Source organism: Bombina bombina, chromosome 6, assembly GCF_027579735.1.
Source record: "Bombina bombina isolate aBomBom1 chromosome 6, aBomBom1.pri, whole genome shotgun sequence".
NCBI classification, from domain to species: Eukaryota; Metazoa; Chordata; class Amphibia; order Anura; family Bombinatoridae; genus Bombina; species Bombina bombina.
Window position 1 is genome coordinate 1,061,418,096 of NC_069504.1, and position 19,320 is coordinate 1,061,437,415.

The 19,320-nt window shown below is 38.9% G+C and overlaps 1 protein-coding gene across 2 annotated transcripts in view; it reads left to right on the top strand.

Annotated features, from left to right (window-relative positions):
- The first annotated feature begins 395 nt into the window (after positions 1 to 395).
- MANSC1 (MANSC domain containing 1) overlaps positions 396 to 19,320 on the top strand; it is a 96,202-nt gene continuing 77,277 nt past the window's right edge. The window contains exon 1 of one of the 2 annotated variants that reach the window (XM_053718914.1): positions 396 to 502. The gene's annotated coding sequence lies outside the window, so the exon portion shown is untranslated. Of the gene's footprint in view, positions 503 to 734; positions 780 to 19,320 lie in introns of those variants that run through there. The other variant, XM_053718915.1, reaches the window with a different exon arrangement.

Here is a 19,320-nt window from a genome sequence, read left to right on the forward strand (position 1 = left end):
GAATAAATAAATGTAAGGTGCAGAGCATCAGAGAAAGCTTTATTCAAACAAAACAGTAAAGAAACATCTGGAAAAAAGAATTGTAGAGTGATGGGATATAATCATATGCACAATCCTTGCTAAACAAACACGATTAACAACTAAATTTGCATCTCCCAACTACACTCTGGGACAGTATATATAAGAAATCGTAAATCTTACAAATAAAAATTAGTAACTATAGCCTATATTTGCTTCCATCTGAGGCAAACTGTACGGTGGGCGTGGCTATTACAATAAGGGTGTGTCTTGGTAAGCGTTCCCTGCGGGTAGAAGGAAGGGCGGTGTTAGTTTCTGTAGTGGGCGGTGCCTAAAGTAGTTGCCGACCGTATCGCACAATCCACTGCTAGTGGAACTTGACGATGAGTTACAGTTTGTAGAGAAGCCGTGTAAGGATAGACCTGGCTGCATGAGTGATCTGCTTACGGGGAGGCGAGTTACAGAGTGCGTGAGATACCAGGAGGTGAGCGAGGCAGAGGGATTGGAGATTAGTGAAGTATCATACAATGAGCCCAGGGAGAGAGAGAGAAATATGCGGCGGGGATAGTAGACAGAGAGGGGCTGAGAGTTACTGGTGGTGACATAGGGTGACTGGGAGTTACTGGTGGTGACAGAAGGGGGGGGGGGGTTACTGGTGGTGAGAGAGATGGACTGAGAGATACTGGGAAGAAAGTGGGAGAACTCATTTCAGTAGGAGAGAAAAAAAGGAAGAAATTCGGCATTGGGACACCACCAATTTGGTAGGTGAAAGATGAGCGAGGGGGGATTCTAGGGAAAACTAAAAACTTGGGGGTGGGAGTTAAAAACTCTGCGTGAGGTTACACAGGCAGAGCAGGGTCAACTCGTTACACAAGGGTACTTGAGGGACATAGACAGATACCTAAGGGCTAAAGAGTAAGAACCAGAGGTAGAAGAGGTTTGACAGAAAGGTTTATGGACTGCATAGAAGTGTAGACACAGGAATTATGGGTAAAAACAAAATGCTGTAATGTGTTAGAACATATTGCTGCTTGCATAAGTGTGTAACCCTTGAGGGAAATGAAAGTAAATATTTAACTTTCATGGTTCAAATAGCAAGCTATTTTCAATTTATTTCTATTATCTAATTTGCTTTGTTCTTATCATCCTTTGTTGAAAAGTATACCTATGTAGATTCAGGGGCATCTGTGTACTACTACTGAGAGCTAGCTGATGAGTGGCTACATACAGGTCTATTATCATAGGCTTATCAGATGTGTTCAGCTAGCTTCCAGTGGTACATTACTGCCCTGGAACAGAATTTAACTATGTATTTAACCCCTTTGCATGGGCTAATAACAGTGCAATAATACAATATGCTATCAGTGCATTTTCTTTTTGCACTTTTATGCTCCAGAACAGCAATACAGTGTGTTTGTCTAGCTATGTGCTGTAAATATGGGGGGGGTGGGGTGGCTGCACAAAATGTTTAGTTTTCTGGTCAGCAGGGCTGGCTCAAGATATTTTGCTGCCTGGGTCCGAGATTACAATGACGCCCCCCAATAATAACATTATTGATTAACATATCAACCTACTAGCCTTGCCACTGACCTTACTAAGCCTGCATACCTGCATGCAACCAATGCTTATGAACAATTTCAGCATAAGTGGGAAAGAAGTTAGAGGGTTGATTCTGTGTCTTTGTGCATTCCCACACGGAGACAGAAGACAGGGGTCTGACAGTGACTGACTCAGTCAATAAAGTGCTGCCCCTTTTCAAGTGCTGCCTGGGTCCCTTGGACCCACTTGGTCCCATGGTTGAGCCGGCCCTGCTGGTCAGTGTTTTTAAGCTTTTATATTTTCACACCAATTATCACTAAATGTTTAAAGGGATACAATGGTTTTCAAGTTTAAATGTAAACATTTTTGCAATATACTTCTATTAGCAAAAATGCTTCTAGTAAAATGTAACGTTTTCAGCAGCATACAAACGTGCCGCAAGAGACCGTGCACTGGTATTCAAATACTCTGCCAGCTCAGAGAGCTGTGGCTGTGAAGACTTAAAGGGATGGTAAACTCACTTTTCAGATAAGTCATGTTTCATGTAAAAAATATGTATTTGCGCTTTCTATTTCTCTCTACCTTACCTTCAAGATTTCTGTTTTGGTAGTCGAATACAGCTGTCTGTCAATTTTCTAATTCAACCTATTAACGCAATAGTTTTTTTGTTTTTTTTTTTTTCTTTTTTGGAAGTTTTCTATTATCCAATTGGATTACAGTTCATCTGGCTCGCTTTCGTCTATGTGATTAGTTAATGCGTATGTGTGTAGTTGCGCAATCTTGGTTAAAAGCAGATAATAGTTTGTGTGCGTGCGAGTTCACGAATGCGCACGTGTATTTGCTATGAGAAATTTTATTTACCTTTTACGATTTTATAGAGGTAAAAAATTGATGATCAATTGCGTGAAAATTGAAAGAGTTTGTTCACCTTACGCATCTACAAGTAAACATTGGATCCCAAGATTCAATGTTTACTTGTAGCATTGTACATTCCGGATTTAAGCATGCGCATTGGTATGCTAATTATCAGGAGCACGCAATAACGGTGACATTTCAGTGTTGATATTTCTATCCCTTTAAGTAACTAGGAGAATTTATCAGTAGCTACTTAGCATTTTCACCACCTCAAGGCTTGCAGAGTTAAATCATCTCAATCTGATCCGATCGTGATTATTGACAAGCCCTGCTGTAGCGCAGTTGGTTGCACTAGAGCAGGCAGTGTGGCTACACAAGCAATTGCTTGTGCAGTGTTAAAGGGACAGCATATACCAATTTTCATATAACTGCGTGTAATAGACACTACTATAAAGTAGAATATGCACAGATACTAATCTAAAAATCCATTAAAAAAACCATGTAAAAACTTACTTAGAGGCTCCCAATTTAGCACTGTTGATGAGTTTAGGCTGGGCACACACTAAAAGGGGCTGAGAGCAGACCCCCCCTCCCCTGCATATAAAAAGACCCATAATACAAACAGAAGCGATCTGAAGTCTGTATACATCAAAATACATTTAGAACTTTTTGGGGCTTGGTTAAGAGACTGGAAATCAGCACAATGTTATTTAAAAATAAGTAAAACCCCAAATGTGCTATATAAATAGATAATCTACAAATACATTTATGCAAAGAAAACGCTAATGTACAATGTCCCTTTTAAAGGGACGGCTAATTCCAGATTTTTTTCGTTGTTTAAAAAGATAGGTAATCCATTTTTATTACCCATTCCCCAGTTTTGCATAACCAACACAGTTATAATACAATTTTTAGCTCTGTGATTATCTTGTATCTAAGCCTCTGCAAACTGTCCCCTTATTTCAGTTCTTTTGACAAATTTGCATTTTAGCCAATCAGTGGTGACAAATACATAACTCCACAGTAGTGAGCACATAAACTAGTGCTGTGTAGCTGTGAAATTTTTTCAAAATGCACTGAGATAAGAGGTGGCATTCAAGGGCTTAGAAATTAGCATATGAGCCTACCTAGGTTTAGCTTTCAACAAAGAATTACCAAGAGAATAAAGCAAATGTCATGATAAAAGTAAATTGGGAAAGTTGCTTAAAATTGCATGCCTTATCTGAATCATGAAAGTTTTTAATTTTAACTAGACTGTCCCTTTAAATGCAGATAGCAGCTGCTGGGCAAACGGGTTTGGCAAGAGTGAACATTGTCCACCCAGCAATTGATAAATGTTTTTTTTTGTCTTAATTGGTATTATTGGCAGAAATTTTACTATTTTGTTTAAATTATTTTTAATTGATTTTATTTGTGCTTTTTAAATGTTTTGTCTGTTCCATGAATAATATCAGAAATTAACAGCACCGATAGTTAAAGGGACAGTAAACCTTAAAAATAATGTTATATAATTCTGCACATAGTGCAGAATTATATAACATTATATTAGCCAAACTTTCTAAAACATAATGTACCCTTTTAATTATAAAACCCCCCCCGCTGTTTTACAGACCCGCTCTCTGTACTCTGCTGAGTGGGTCTGTTATATTCACACAGCGCATCGGGCCAGCTTTATAGTCGTAGCCCAGCCCGACCGCTCCATAAGACTAAGTGCAGCTCGCTCCTGCTCTGTCTGACAGAAGAAGCGAGCTGCACTTAGTCTTATGGCGCGGTCGGGCCGGGCTGTGACTATACAGCTGGCCCGATGCGCTGTGTGAATATAACAGACCCGCTCAGCAGAGTACAGAGAGCGGGTCTGTAAAACAGCGTTTTTTTTTTAAAAAAATTAAAAGGGTACATTTAAGTTTTATAAAGTTTGGCTAATATAATGTTATATAATTCTGTACTATGTGCAGAATTATATAACATTATTTTTAAATTTTACTGACACTTTAAAAGGACATGAAACCTATTTTGTTTCATAATTTGTAGAGCACATGCCATTTTAAACAACTTTTCAATTTACTTCTCTAATTTGTTTTGTTCTTTTGGTATCTTTTGCTGAAAAGCATACCTAGGTAGGATCAGTGGCTCACATATATGCTTCATGTTATTGGCTCACCCATGTGCATTGAGGTTTCTTCAACAAAGGATACCAAGAGAATGAAGCAAATTTGATAACATAATTAAATTGGAAAATAGTTTATAAATGTATCTGAATAGTAAAAGAAAAAAATTGGGTTTTATGTCCCTTTAAGACTGTGGGCCTGATTATCAAAAACTTTCAGGCAAGTAGAGAAATCACATATGCATCTTTGTGGGCTCTTTTTGATATTATATTGTAATAAATGTCACTCTTCATACATTGAACCCTGCATAGCTAGATAAACCACTCTCAAGCTAAAATTTGTCTTGCTAAATTGCAGTTCTGACTGGGCTTCTTTGTAGTATTGTTATTATTATAATTATTATTATTTGTAGATCGCCAACAGATTCCGCAGAGCTATTTTATATAATCTCACTAAAGCAGAGTTTTAGATCATCAACTTGTGTGTCCAAGATGCACACCAAGGGCTCGATTTATCAAGCCTTTTCCTGCTCTTGGACTGCAGGTTCTCGCCTGAAGTCTGTATTTATAAAGCAGCGGCCATCAGACCGCTGCTTCCTAACATCTTCTGTTAGGTGAAGAATTTCAGTCTCCCCGTTCTTGCTGACAGGGGGCAGCGTTGCATAAGAGCGTAAAATAATGGTCTTGTGGAATTCTGCCAACCGAATTCTGTCCTCCAGAGGTGAGCTGCGGCAGACAGGGGCGTCCCAGTCCACCGTAGCTTGATAAATCGAGCCCTAAACACCAGTCCTCATTAGACTCAGTGAAGCCACAAATGACTTTATGATGAACAAGCTACTGAATTACTTGGTTTGATCTTAAAAGGTGATTATTTAAATAAATCTGTGTATGTCAGAAACAGGAAGCTGTGGATATTTGTTTTTGGCATTATATATATCTATATATATCTCTCTATCTCTCTCTCTATATCTATCTCTCTCTCTCTCTCTCTCTCTCTATATCTCTCTCTCTCTCTCTCTCTCTATATCTCTCTCTATCTCTCTCTCTCTATCTCTCTATCTCTCTCTCTATCTCTCTCTCTCTATCTCTCTCTCTCTCTCTATCTCTCTATCTATCTCTATCATCTCTATCATCTCTATCTCTATCATCTCTATCTCTATCATCTCTATCATCTCTATCTCTTTTTTTTTTTTCTCTTTTTTTTTTCTCTCTCATATTATCTGCTCTTGTTTTTGGTCCAGCAAGCTGGGTCCCTGTGGATCGTGTGAGAGTCCATGCACCAACTCACCCTGTTTGTCTTTTATATTTTCAGAATAGTTTGCAGCAGAAACAAACAACAAACCTTTATGCTCTAGTATTTTACAGATAAAGGAAATGACCTTCATTTGCCTTGAAATTGTAAATTTACATTTCATTTGCGGCACCTGGCTAGGTTTTCATATCCTTATCAGAAAATCCTGACTTCATTATTTATAGATGCACGGAGGCACTAGCTTATGCAAACCCACTGAGAAAGCTGTTCACTCCTTCAGTCAATGTTTAGTTGTAGAAAACAAAGTAACGTTACAACACACATTCATTATTTATTTTTAATTACCTTCTAAAATTTGTCTGAAAGACTGGAGTGCCTCCACCAAAACTTAAAGGGACCCATTTTTTTAATTTCATGATTTAGGTAGAACAAACCATTTTAGACAACTTTTAAAGTCTACTTCTATTATCAAATTTGCTTCATTCTCTTGGTATAATTTGTTGAAGGAGCAGCAATGCACTACTGTTTTTTAACTGAACACATGGGTGAGCCAACCCTTTGCTGCTCCTGAGCTTACCTAGGTAATCCTTTCAGCAAAGGATAACAAGAGAAGGAAGCAAATTAAATAATAGTAGCAAAGTTGTTAAAATGGTATGCTCTGTCTAATTATGACTTTAATGTCCTTTTAATTGTCCTTGCAGCATTCCACGCACTGATTGTTTAGTTGAGAGCACACTCTCATATACATTTGTCCACAGTTGGTCCCTGCAGAGAAGACCAGAAGCCTGAGTACCATCAGGTTTTTCAGTTGGAGGATATCTGAGAATCCCCTTGTAAGCTGTGCTGTTAAATGGTTTCAAACATTTCTTTTGTATCCAGATCTTTTGTAGCGCAGGACCTATAACGCTAAAGACATGCTAGAGAAGCTGGGAAGATAGAGAAAAATAGGCAGATTCAGTTTTTAAACATATTTGTTTACATTTTAGTTTATATAAAGAAATGTGTGCCACCATGTTGTAACCTAGATTACCTTTGTCTGGTCTTTTTTGCTCAGGCCAATAAAATACAGCTATTAAAGAATCACTAGTGTGTGCAACCAATGGCTGTCTGCCAAGTCTGGAGTCTGCATTTCCACTTCTAACGGGAATTAAAAAGCCCAACATTTTCAGAATTAAATTAAAGTAAAAGGGGTTAAAAGTAAACATATATTTGAATAATTTTTTTAAACTGCATATAAATAAACATTTTATCTTAAAATCTCAACATTCTAGACTCCTTTTGCAATGCAGTGTGCATTTAAAGTCTGCAGTATTTATTTTCTTTTAGCATGACACTGGTACCATGTGTGCCTCAGATGTACAGCAGCTAATAGTTATGCTCCATGCATTGTGCATACGTACCACTTAGCTTGCGTTGGTTTAGAGCGTGGGCCCCTCCATACTACAGACTAATATGACCCTTTCACGTTTTGCAGGGCAAATACAAAGTCTTTTTAGCTTTGAGTTGGTCCACTTAAACTTGTCATTATTTTACTGTGTTCCTAAGAGACAACGCTTCTCTAATGGGATGTGTGATTCTGCTTTATATAGAGTATCCTTCTGATCTAGTATTTTATACTAAAGATACTACAACATTATGAAAAACCATGGGTGTCAATATAAATAATATGACACTACCAGGGAAAGTCATCTTTGTTTACATTGACTGTGTCTAATGCCAGACTTTATTTGCTGCCTTTTGTGCACAATGTTTACTTATTATTCCAAATATTTGCAAATCCGGAAACATTTCATTTTTCTCTTGTGAAATAAAGAACAATAATCTATGTTGCTGGCTTGCATGAAGTTTTTATTGTGATATGAGAAAAAAATAAAATGTGTGTGTACAGGGTACAAAAAGGTAACACAATTACATTTTCAAAATAGCATGATGGATGCAATTCTAATACACCAATAGTATCTTTATCTGTGCAATATTCGACCAATCAATCTAACAAGTTACCAGCACCTGTGTTAATGCAGAGATCCTCAAATTCTTTTTGTGTCTGTTGTTTTGTGAGCTAAAGGTGAAACATAATCTTTATTTGTATTTGAACATATGGCAGCTTCACGCAATAAAATAATAAATTGTGTCAGTTAAAGGGACAGTAAACTTTACAATTGTTTTGTCGGAAACAGAATCATTACAATAAAAAACGCCACCCCCCCCCCCCTGTTTAAAAGTATTTAAAACACGTGTTTGTTACCTGGAAAAGTGGTGCTCGGCTCCTGGTGTTGGCTACTGCCATGTAAACAGCTTTTTATTTTAAGAAGTAATTGGTTCTGCCATTCAAAAGATGACCGATTGATACTACTTTCCCCATAGCAGCGTTAAACACATTCTCTCGTGGCTTCTCAGACTGTGAGTGTGCTGCTTATGGGAAAGTTGCAGCGATCAGTTAGATTGGCAGAACATATATATATATATTTTATTTTTATTATCTGTCACCAGGCGCAACTTTTCCAGGTAATAAAACGTTTTATTGTAATAATGATTCTATTTCTGAAAAAAAAAAATCTTAATGTTTACTGTCCCAACATAAAACTTAAAGGGATACTAACCCCTCCTTTTTTCTTTCATGATTCAGATAGAGCATGCAATTTTAAGCAACTTTCTAATTTACTCCTATTATCAATTTTTCTTTGTTCTCATGTTATCTTGATTTGAAAAAGCATTAATAAAAAGTTAGGAGCCGGCCCATTTTTAATTTCAGCACCTTGGTAGAGCTGCTGATTGGTTTGCTACATTTAGCCACAAATTAGCAAGTGCTAACCATGTGCTGAACAAAAAATGGTCTGGCTCTAAAGCTTACAGTATTGCTTTTTCAAATCAAGATAGCAAGAGAATAAAGAAAAATTGATAATAGGAGTAAATAGAAAGGTGCTTAAAATCTCATGCTCTATCTGAATCATGAAATAAAAAAATTGGGTTTAGTATCCCTTTAAAGGGTCAATCAAGACCAAAAAAACCTTTCATGATTCATATAGGGCATGTGATTTTAAACAACTTTCCAATTTACTTTTATTACCAATTTTGCTTTTTTCTCTTGTATTCTTAGTTTAAAGCTAAACCTAGGAGGTTTATATGCTAATTTCTTAGACGTTGAAGGCCGCCTTTAATATGAAAGCATGTTGACAGTTTTTCACCACTAGAGGGCATTAGTTAATGTTTTACATAGATAACATTGAGCTCAGGCACGTGAATTTAACCAGGAGTGAGCACTGATTGGCTAAAATGCAAGTCTGTCAAATGAAATGAAATAAGGGGGCACAGAGGTAAAACGTGTATTATTATAACTGTGTTGGTTATGCAAAACTGGGGAATGGGTAATAAAGGGATTATCTATCTTTTTTTAAAAAAAACAAAACAAAAAATCTGGTGTTGACTGTCCCTTTTTAAAGTACATTCCCCACAAAATGTTTAATTATGCATAGGGAAACAGTTGGACTTCCGTTTGGGGCGGACCAAAGAGCAGGTGTTGCTGCTTGCGCGTGTAGGGAGGATACTGCACAGCCTCGTGGCGCAGGGAGATATCCGTGAGCTGGAGGCATGGAGCTATTAGTAGCTCACTGGAGGAAGTCGACAGTTTGCCTTCTAAGGCATAGTGGCGCACGCCAGAGCGAAGAGGTAGGGGAGAGTAGTGGGGTGAAGAACCCGTTGTAAATCGAGAGGGACAGAGGATGGTAAGAGCTGCTGTATTTGTGTGCACTGAGAGGACGGGTCAAATCCGATAAAAATTGCTTAGGGAATATGAGCGGAAGAGACCTTGGAATGTGGGCCATATCTTGATTATAGGGCCTCTCTTAATCCGCTACTTTTTTTTAAATCCCGACCCCTGGGGCCTCCCAGAGAACGCACTGCCCCTTGGTACTAGGAATATGGTACTTAATGTCTGTTTTTTTTTTTTTTTGCTAAGAGGTGACGTTTTCACCTCTTAGCCAATAGCCGTGCAGTAAATCCGGTTTGGTGCCCATGGGAGCTGGATTTACTGCACGACTATTTGCTAAGAGATGAAAACATCACCTCTTAGCCAATATTTTTTTTGCTGTGGGCTGCTGTAGCAGCTAAGAATGGCGAACGGTTGAAACAAATAAAGGCACTTTCTGCATGAAGTACCTTATACTTCATGAATTAAAGTGCCCTTTATTTGTTTCAACAGTCAACCCTAGCGTTTTAAAAACGCTATGGTTGACTTTCACTTTAAGGAAGGTTGTCATAGATATACTGATAACGAAAATATTAGGGATGTATTCTTTCATTTTTATCAAAATCTGTATAAGAAAGTTGACGAAGATCCATTTAACAGAATAAACTTCTGGTCCAAAATTACCTTTTCCAAGGTAACTGAAAACGATCTTAAATTGATCAATAAACCATTGTCGGTAGATGAGATATGTGAGGCTATCGGTGAATATAAACTGAATAAGGCAGCGGGTCCAGATTGGCTCCCGGCAGAGTTTTATAAACTTCTAGTAGAAGATATTAAACTGACACTCACTAAACTCTTTAATGCGTATTACACCACTAATATGCCAATATCAAGCTATTTCTCAGCAGCTAACATTACTCTTATTCATTAAAAAGGTAAGGATGCTGAAGAGCCAGCATCCTACAGGCCGATCTCTGTCCTAAATGCTGACTACAAAATCCTGACGTCTATTTTAGCGAACAGGTTAAACAAATTTATGTATAAAATAATACCTGCTGATCAAACCGGCTTCATCCAGGGAAGGAATATGTCTTTGAATTTGCGTAAAGTGGAAGTCATTTTGGATTATTTTTGGAATACAACCCCCCATCAATTACCTAAAAAAAAAAAATCCATTAAAAAGAAGTTGTTTGATACAGATCTGGCTCTGCTGTCATTAGATGCAGAGAAAGCTTTTGATTCCATTTCTTGGAATCATTTGCTCGATTCATTATCCCAGTTTGGATTTATTGGTGGCTTTGCATGTTTTATCTGGAAATTATATACAAATCCTTACTCTTTTATTTTATTGCTCAATGGTAACCCCTCATCTAGAATCTTACTAGGCCGTGGGACCCGCCAAGGATGTCCCCTTTCCGCTATTGTTCAATATTTCTATAGAATCTTTCGCTATATGGCTTCGGTCTGAACTGACAGGGCTAAAATTTGGTACAGAGAATGTTAAAATACTATTGTATGCTGATGACCTGTTAGTTTTTTTTTGGAAAACTCAAACAAATCTATACTTTATTATTAGATATGCTTACTACTTTTAGTTCGATCTCAGGCTATAAGACCAATCTAGGGAAGAGCGAATTAATGTGTATCATGAAGAAGTCAGATAGTTATATACATCATCCTTTTAAAACGGATTATATCAAATATTTGGGGATACTGCTCCATAAAAATCCGAAATTTTAGTATGAAATGAATTTTCCGCAGGTTTTCAACAAATCTATTTTAAAAACTGGATGGATCTTCCTATATCTCTGTCAGCTAGAATTACCGTGATTAAAACAATTATATTCCTGCAAATTCTGTATTTGTTACAGAACCTACCACTTATTTTTAAACGGCAAATAAATACATTCTATTCAGCATATTTTTATGGAAAAAGCAAAAAGCTTGCATATCGATAGCAAAATTGACACAAAAAAAGAATGCTGGGTTGGCATTCCCAGATATTAAACTGTATAATCTTGTAACGTTAGCGAGGACTGCAATGGACTGGCTAACGAATTTAAGTAAATTTACTTCTATCAAATTTGAAACCGAAATAGTCTCACCATTCTCTTTTAAGGCGATCTTGCACTGTCCAATAGGGAATCTCCCTAGTAATGTAACTAACTTGATTACTTTTAAGAATGTTATCATAGCATGGCAAAAGATTTGTTACAATCTAAGAATAGATTTCAAATGTTCCTCTCTTCTCCCAATATGTGGGAATCCAGAATTCATAACAGGAATTCAACAATCTGTTTTCAAATCATGGCATCAAAAGGGGCTAATATATGTACATCAACTGTTCTCTTAATGATCTTATCCGTATGTTCCAAATATTAGCATACTTTCAGATACGTCACTTTATTAATGCCAAAAGTTGGAAAGTGGAGCTACTGGGTCGATGGTCCGAGATCAATCTAGCTATTAGAACATTTGCCTACAGAAAAATGTCCTATCTCTTAGCTATATTATATTTTGCTCTCCAAACAGGGACAGCTACATTTAAATTAAAATTCAAGCTTTTTGGGCATTGCACTTTCCAGCAGTAGAGCCCATAAATATTAGACATAGTTTCGTGGTAACACAGAAGCTTTCACTTCCCAGTGGTTGGAAAGAATCACATGTCAAATTGATTCATAATGTTTATTTTTCTCCCTCCAAATTGGCAAAATTCTTTCCAAATAATGATTTTTTTTTCTGTCCTAAATGCCATTTAAGTAAGGCAGATATTCTACATATATTTTGCAAATGTCCAATAATATCACAATTGTGGTCCAAATTAAAGTTTTGGTATAATCAACTTTTCTGATCATTTCAAGTTTAATGGTAGTTGAATTTTTTTCTTGTCAGACTCTGCAATTATTAGAGCAAATTATTACCATACCTACTGTACTATGATAATGAGATACACGATACTGAAGAAGTGGAAGGATATATCCCCACCCAGGTTTGCTAGTTTTATAAGTATCCTACTACAACATATTACGTTCGAGGTATAGAACATTAACTTATTAAATAAGACGCAGGAATTTCTGGATAAATGGCTACTGCTGATCAAAGCACAAACACTGGAGATTTAAAAACGGTTATTATTCCCACTATTTAACACCAAACCATTTATTTATTTCTTTGATACCAGTTTCATCATTAGCTAAGTAATCTGAGGATTGTGTTAAAGCAAGGTAGTATATAGAGGTATGGAGTGATGCATTTATGTATACATTTTTTTTTTCTCTCGTTTTATATTTTTAGGATTTTTTTGTTTTGGGGGGGAATAAAAGAAACTCTATGGTTCATAGGCATGACAGTATTATTTATAGTGCACTGGTATAGGGACATGATAAACAGGAATTATCTTGTACTGGTTTATGAAACTCTGAAATTGGGTTAAACTGTTAATCTCATCATGGTCAAACATTTGAAACGCATGTTTCCCCCCCCCTGCATTTATCTATTGTTTTTGTATACACATGTCATGTGTTATCTGTTTTTATGGGCACGAATTGTATATAATTCTCTTTCTTATGTTCTGTGAACCGTCTTAATAAAAGAATGAAGAAAAAAAAAAAAGGAAAACAGCGTTGCAATGTATTTTCATTATTTATTTATATTTGCCCACTTTTTCGGCAATTTAATTCTGTTTTTGTACTGCATGAGAGGCTGGACAGTGTCCTGTAGACCTCCGAATCACAACCCTTCAATATACACAGTAATTGTGATAAGTGCAGGAGCTCATTTACATTTTTCCCAAACAGGTGAAAGAAAAGTACTGGAAACTAATTTATATCTTGCAAACAAAATGCTGTAATGTGTTAGAACATTTTATTATTGCACTATTGCTTGCATACAACTATTTGTTTAATTCCTGCAAAGACGTTAAACCAGGGGCAGGCAAACAAAGAACCGGGGGTGAAATCCGTCCGCATCGTCTTTAATTGCCCTCAACCTAATGGTTTTTTTTGTGTTTTTGTTTGTTTTTTTGTATACATTTATCCCCTTCATGCCATTAGGATGTTCCATGCCGTCCTAACAAGGCTGGCCTTTAACATTGTTACGACGATATAGAAGGTCCCACTTTATATGGTGTACCACAGACTACTCCTTTTAGCGAATGAAAGATCCGACTAGGGGGCGTGCCTAGCAGTGTAGGCAGTCGCCCCTGATCCGATCCCGACCTTGAAATCACGTGATTTCGTTTTTACATCAGAACGTTGTTCAGATTTAAGCACTTGCCCCCCTGGTATGAAGGTTGTAAATGGTTTAAAAAAAAAAAAAAGGGGGGGGGGGAATAATGTTATGGACACATGACATTTATAATTAAGGTTTATTGGAACACTGTTACTTTAATTAGTTTATATATTTTCTGTGACTTATTTCTACAAGGGGGAATTGAGTAGTTGCACAGACCGCAGTGTTGTGTTTTTTTTTTTTTTTTTTTTTTAGCATTAGGATTTGCCATACAGCTAAAAAAAATTTTTTTTTTAGGTTTGCCTGGAGAACAACTTTGTATTTTGTATTTGTTATTGAATGTAGGTATACCACAAAACATATAGATATCCTATTTTATTTTACTTAATTAACCCATTTAGTTATATGGCCAAAAAAGGGGAACATCTATAGAAAAAGTGTGTGTGTGTATATATATATATATATATATATTATGTACAAACAAAGAGGTATTGGCGCACATCAATTTTCAAAAGCACAACATTTTTTTTTTGAACTGCTGCAAAAAAATTGCCTGCAAACAACATCAAGAGACAACTATTCTTTTTAAATAATATTGGGATCTTAGTCACACAATATGGCCATATTCTGCTTAGCCAGTCACCAACTTACAAGGTGCCCCAATTAGACTGGTCCTAACACTACTTTGTAATAACATTACTTTGTAATGTATGTATGGAAAACTACAAGAATAACTTTTTTTTTTTTAATTTATTATTCAATAAAGTAGCTCATGTCCACTCACGGTTCAGGCCTGGGAGGGGACAGTCCTCAATCTATATATCCAATAAAATATATTGGTCATATGGGTCAAATTAAAATTCCTAGCTACTGCAGATTCTTTAACATAATCCCTAGTATCCCTAATGTGCTCCCTGATCCTAGATCTTAGTTCTCTGGTCGTTTGACCGATATATTGTAAGGAACAATGTTAACACTCTAGGAGGTAAACTATAAAAGTAGTTCTACAATTAGCATAGAACTTAATTGTAAATTCTTCACCTGTTACAGTGCTTCTAAAGCCATTACCCAAATATAAAAATCCACAGGTGACACAAGGACCATGACCACACCTATAGGTCCCTTTCTTTGTAATCCAATTACTTTTATCAGTATAATCCAAACAAACTAGGCTGGGAGAAGGTTTTTTTGGCATAAATTTGCAAGCATTGACTTCCGGTGGGCGGGTCTACAGGACGGTCGCATGCAGAAGGAGCTCCGCTCCAACATCAGTTAAAACTCTGCTTTCTCCCTTAAAAACGGACCGTTCTAGTACCCCACGACTTCTCCTCACTCTGGCAGAGCTAATACTAGCTATCGCCAGCAAAAGGTATTTTGTGAAGGGCTTTTCCATCCGCCCTTTCCACCGGACGCAACAAGCGGCGGAGCCGTTACACGAAGTGGCAAGGCGCCACACTCCTCCACACTGCACATACCGAAAGACCGGACTCAGCTTGTTTACCCTCAAAGTAGGACACCTCAGCTCGGGGCTATTCCGGAGAGAGATACTGGACAACAGAACCACTGGCAGCAAAAACGGAGACACGCTACACGAGGCCTAAATACGCCCGGCAAATCCGCATCTACCCTGCTTGTTATGGTTAGTGTGAAACATTGAATCTGCTGCAGCACTCTGCTTTATACACTGAGACCTTACTACATAGTCGGGGGGTGACTTACCATAATTTGAGGCCCTTGGAGGTCGCGGCCTGCCACGTGGCTGTGCGCAACACTTGCTTAATCTACCTAACTTACCCGGAGGCCTTATTCTATCTTATTTAGACTCCAGTCACCTATCTGCTCAAACCCCCCAGCACATTAACTGTCTGAAGGCCCCTCGGCCACGAACGCAGGACTGTAAAACTTGTCCTGGGAACTCTCTTACCGTAGGCTGGGCCCACTCTTATCCACCTGGGGCCCTCATAGCCACATGATTGATCTATTCAGGTCCTCATACTCAGAACGGGTAGCATACTATAAATCTGAACGCTTGTGCATTAACTCCTAACAAGTGACGCTTTGTCAGGGTACATGAAAGTGGATAAATATTTCCAGAGACTAACTCCCTCCACTAACGACATCATGAGTCAAAGGGCAAGAGCAGATAAAAAACAACAAAAGCACAATGTAGAAGTGCACAGTGAATTTCACACAAACACGGTGGGCCCAACATCACCTACTCAGGACCATAAATCCCTACTGCAAGAACTTAAATCTTTCTTTCTCCCAAAAATGGATTCCCTGCAATCTGGGGTAGACACACTCACAAGCGAGGTCCGCCAGTTCTCCTCCCGCATAAGTGCAGCTGAGAACCGCATTTCAGATGTCGAAGATAGGCAGGTCACCTCTGAAGCATCACTTAAGCAATTACTAAAACAAAATCAAATTCTGCGTGAGAGGGTTGACGACTTAGAGAACAGAAGTCGGCGCAATAATCTGCGCATTGTAGGGGTCCCTGAGTCAGTGAAAGGGAAAGACCTCTTGGAGTTTACTGCCCTCACATTCCCCAAATTGCTGGGTCTACCCCCTGATATCCTGCCTATCGATGTGGAGAGAGCCCATAGAGTAGGGCCTGAAAGGACTCTTGAACATGCTAACCAGAAACCCAGACAGGTCATTTTGAAATGTTTAAACTTTCAGGAAAAACTTAAACTCCTCAGGGCTTACAGATCTCATAAAGAAGTTATCTTTGAACATTCCAAGCTATTGTTGTTCCAGGACTTCTCTGTTGAAGTAACAAAACAAAGAAAGGAGTTTGCTCCCTTGTGCTCGCAATTACACGAACAGGGTCGCCAAGTAGCCTTACTCTACCCTGCCAAGCTGCGCCTTCAAACGCCCCATGGCATAAAATATTTCCACTCCCCTCTAGCCCTACGCAGTTATTTGGCTACTGAAGACCGTCAGCCGGCTGCTTGACCAGCTATAGGAGTTCTGAACGACCCTAGACTTTCCCACTGAACTGTGTTAAATAATGGAGAGGTTATTTACCTACTCACTGTACGTAGCCTTGGTCATGATAATAGCTGAGGACTGGCTCCTAAAGGAGCATACCTGTTTAGATAAAAAAGCTAAGTTTAGAAAGTTTAAAACATTGAAGTTGATAGTGTGCAATGTTGGCTGGGCATTTGTCTACTTTTGTGTTGTCCTAACTTTTCTCTTTTCATTCCAGCTAGTGACTGCGGTCTTTATAACAATTGCTCTGTTTGACATAATGGCCGCCTATAATCCTGCCAACTGGCCCGTTTGTCATGTGGAGGGGGGAGGGGATATGTTAATGTTTATGCTCTCTTTGACAGGTTTAGTTACCTTCATGTCTCAGACACGAACCCACCTGATGACACACGAAAAGGATTTGCAAGTATATTTAAATTGTTTTACTCTAGTGCAAGGTTTTCTGAAACAGCTCATATAAGTATTGCCCATGCACACGAATGGGGGGGGGGTGAGTGGAATCAGGGGAACCTCCCATCGCTTGTTTTCATGTATCTTGGAAAAGGGCTACTTAAACATATCGCCTTTCTTACCAACCTGTTGCTTGTTTGGTGGTCTCCTGTGACCCTGCACTACCTCTACCACACAATCACTTTGATACTTGCACTGTTATTACTAACCTTGCTCTTTTTCAGGTGCAATAGAAAGAGGTTTTCTAATTGTAACGTTTCTCTAGCTAATTCAATGTTTGTTGGACTGTTGCCCTTGCACATATGTTACAAGCCTAAGACATTGCTGGCGGTTCAGCCGTCTGTCTTTATACATTCTGCTAGGAGGGTTTACACGGGTGTTGATATTGTGGGTTTTGTTTTGTTTCGTTTTGTTCTGTTTTGCTTTTTTTTTTTTTTTTTTTTTTTTTCCTTTTTCTCTTTCTCTCCCTCTCTCTTCTTCCCAACCCTCCCATCCCCTCCTTGTCTTCCCTCCCCTCCCCCTCCTTGGGCTTTGTCCCGGTTTAGCAACCCTCCATGCTATCCTAAGTTAGTCTCCTATGCCCCTTAAAATTCTGACCTGGAACGTGGGGGGCATCAACTCCCCCGTTAAGAGGCGGGCAATACTTACGCACCTAAGGAGATTGGGTGCGGATATAGCCCTATTACAGGAAACTCATCTGTCAGACGAGGAACATTCTAAACTACAGAGGGATTGGGTGGGCCATGTGCTCTATAATTCACACACTAGTGCCAGTAGAGGTCTAGCTATCTTACTTGGCAAACGACTTCAGGTGACTGTTAATCATACATATCTAGATAGTGATGGCAGATTTATGATCCTACAGGCAGACATCAATGATGTCAAGTATGTATTTTGCAACATTTATGCCCCTAATCATAGATCAACGTATTTTTGGAGGCACTTAACCCAAAGACTTTGCCCGTATATGGATTCAAGACTGATTATAGGTGGAGACTTCAATATCTCCCCCTCACACATGCTGGATAGAGCCTGGCTGGGCACTCATCTAGTGAAAGACCCTAAGAAAAATTACAAAGCGAGATATGAATCCAAGATTTTTGATATGCTGGAGACACACCTTAATACGTGTGATGTCTGGAGATTACTCCATCCAGAGGGCAAGGACTACACTTGCCTAGCCAAGGCCAAACACACTTTATCAAGGATTGACCTGTTCTTGGTCTCTAAGCCCCTGATTTCTCAGGTTCAGACCTGCACTATACATGATATTGTCCTATCCGATCATGCACCAGTTGCACTGATCTTGGGCGCACATGGTCCAAGAGCAAACAGGAATACTCTCAGATTCCCTACATACCTAGCCTCCTCGGAGGCCTTTGTCAAATTTCTACAACAGGCCTGGACCGACTACTATACCGACAACAGGGCACATATAGATAACGCCCAGCTTTTCTGGGAGACAGCAAAATCGGTCCTATCCGGCTCCATAATTTCATACTTCTCAAAAATTAAATACAAAACGCAACTCAGATACCTGGACCTTAACAAAACGCTGTCCCGGGCCTACCAAGCCCATTGCTCTCTTCGAACACCTGACACGTATGAGAGATACGTGGCCAGTAAAGCTGAATTGGAAGCGTTCATGAGACATCAGGCGGCCTCAGGCTTGCTAAAGATGGCTGGTAAATATTACAGATTTGGTAATAGGCCAGGTAAAATGCTGGCGGCACTAACTAAACCAAAGTTTTCAAGGTCTAACATTGCGGCACTTAAACATAACGGGCGCACACACACTTCCCCCGAGGAAATTGCAGATTGCTTCACTCAGTATTTTACACGACTTTACACGTGTCAGGACTCCCCTGACACGGCCTCCAAAAACCACTTCTGGCAAGATCTTAAACTGCCTCAATTAACTCAAGACCAGATGGATGCTATGAATGCTCCCATCACGTTGGAGGAGGTCTCGTTTACCTTGAAGTCTCTCCCTGTCGGGAAGGCGCCGGGACCGGATGGTCTTCCGGCCGACTTCTATAGAATCCTATTACCACAAATTGGCACCTCACTGACCAAGCTCTTCAATGCCTTCTTTCAGGAGGAGGCATTGCCTTCACGGGATTTCACCTCTGCTCACATCACCCTGATTCCCAAGCCGGGTAAAGACCACTCTCTTCCTGAATCGTATCG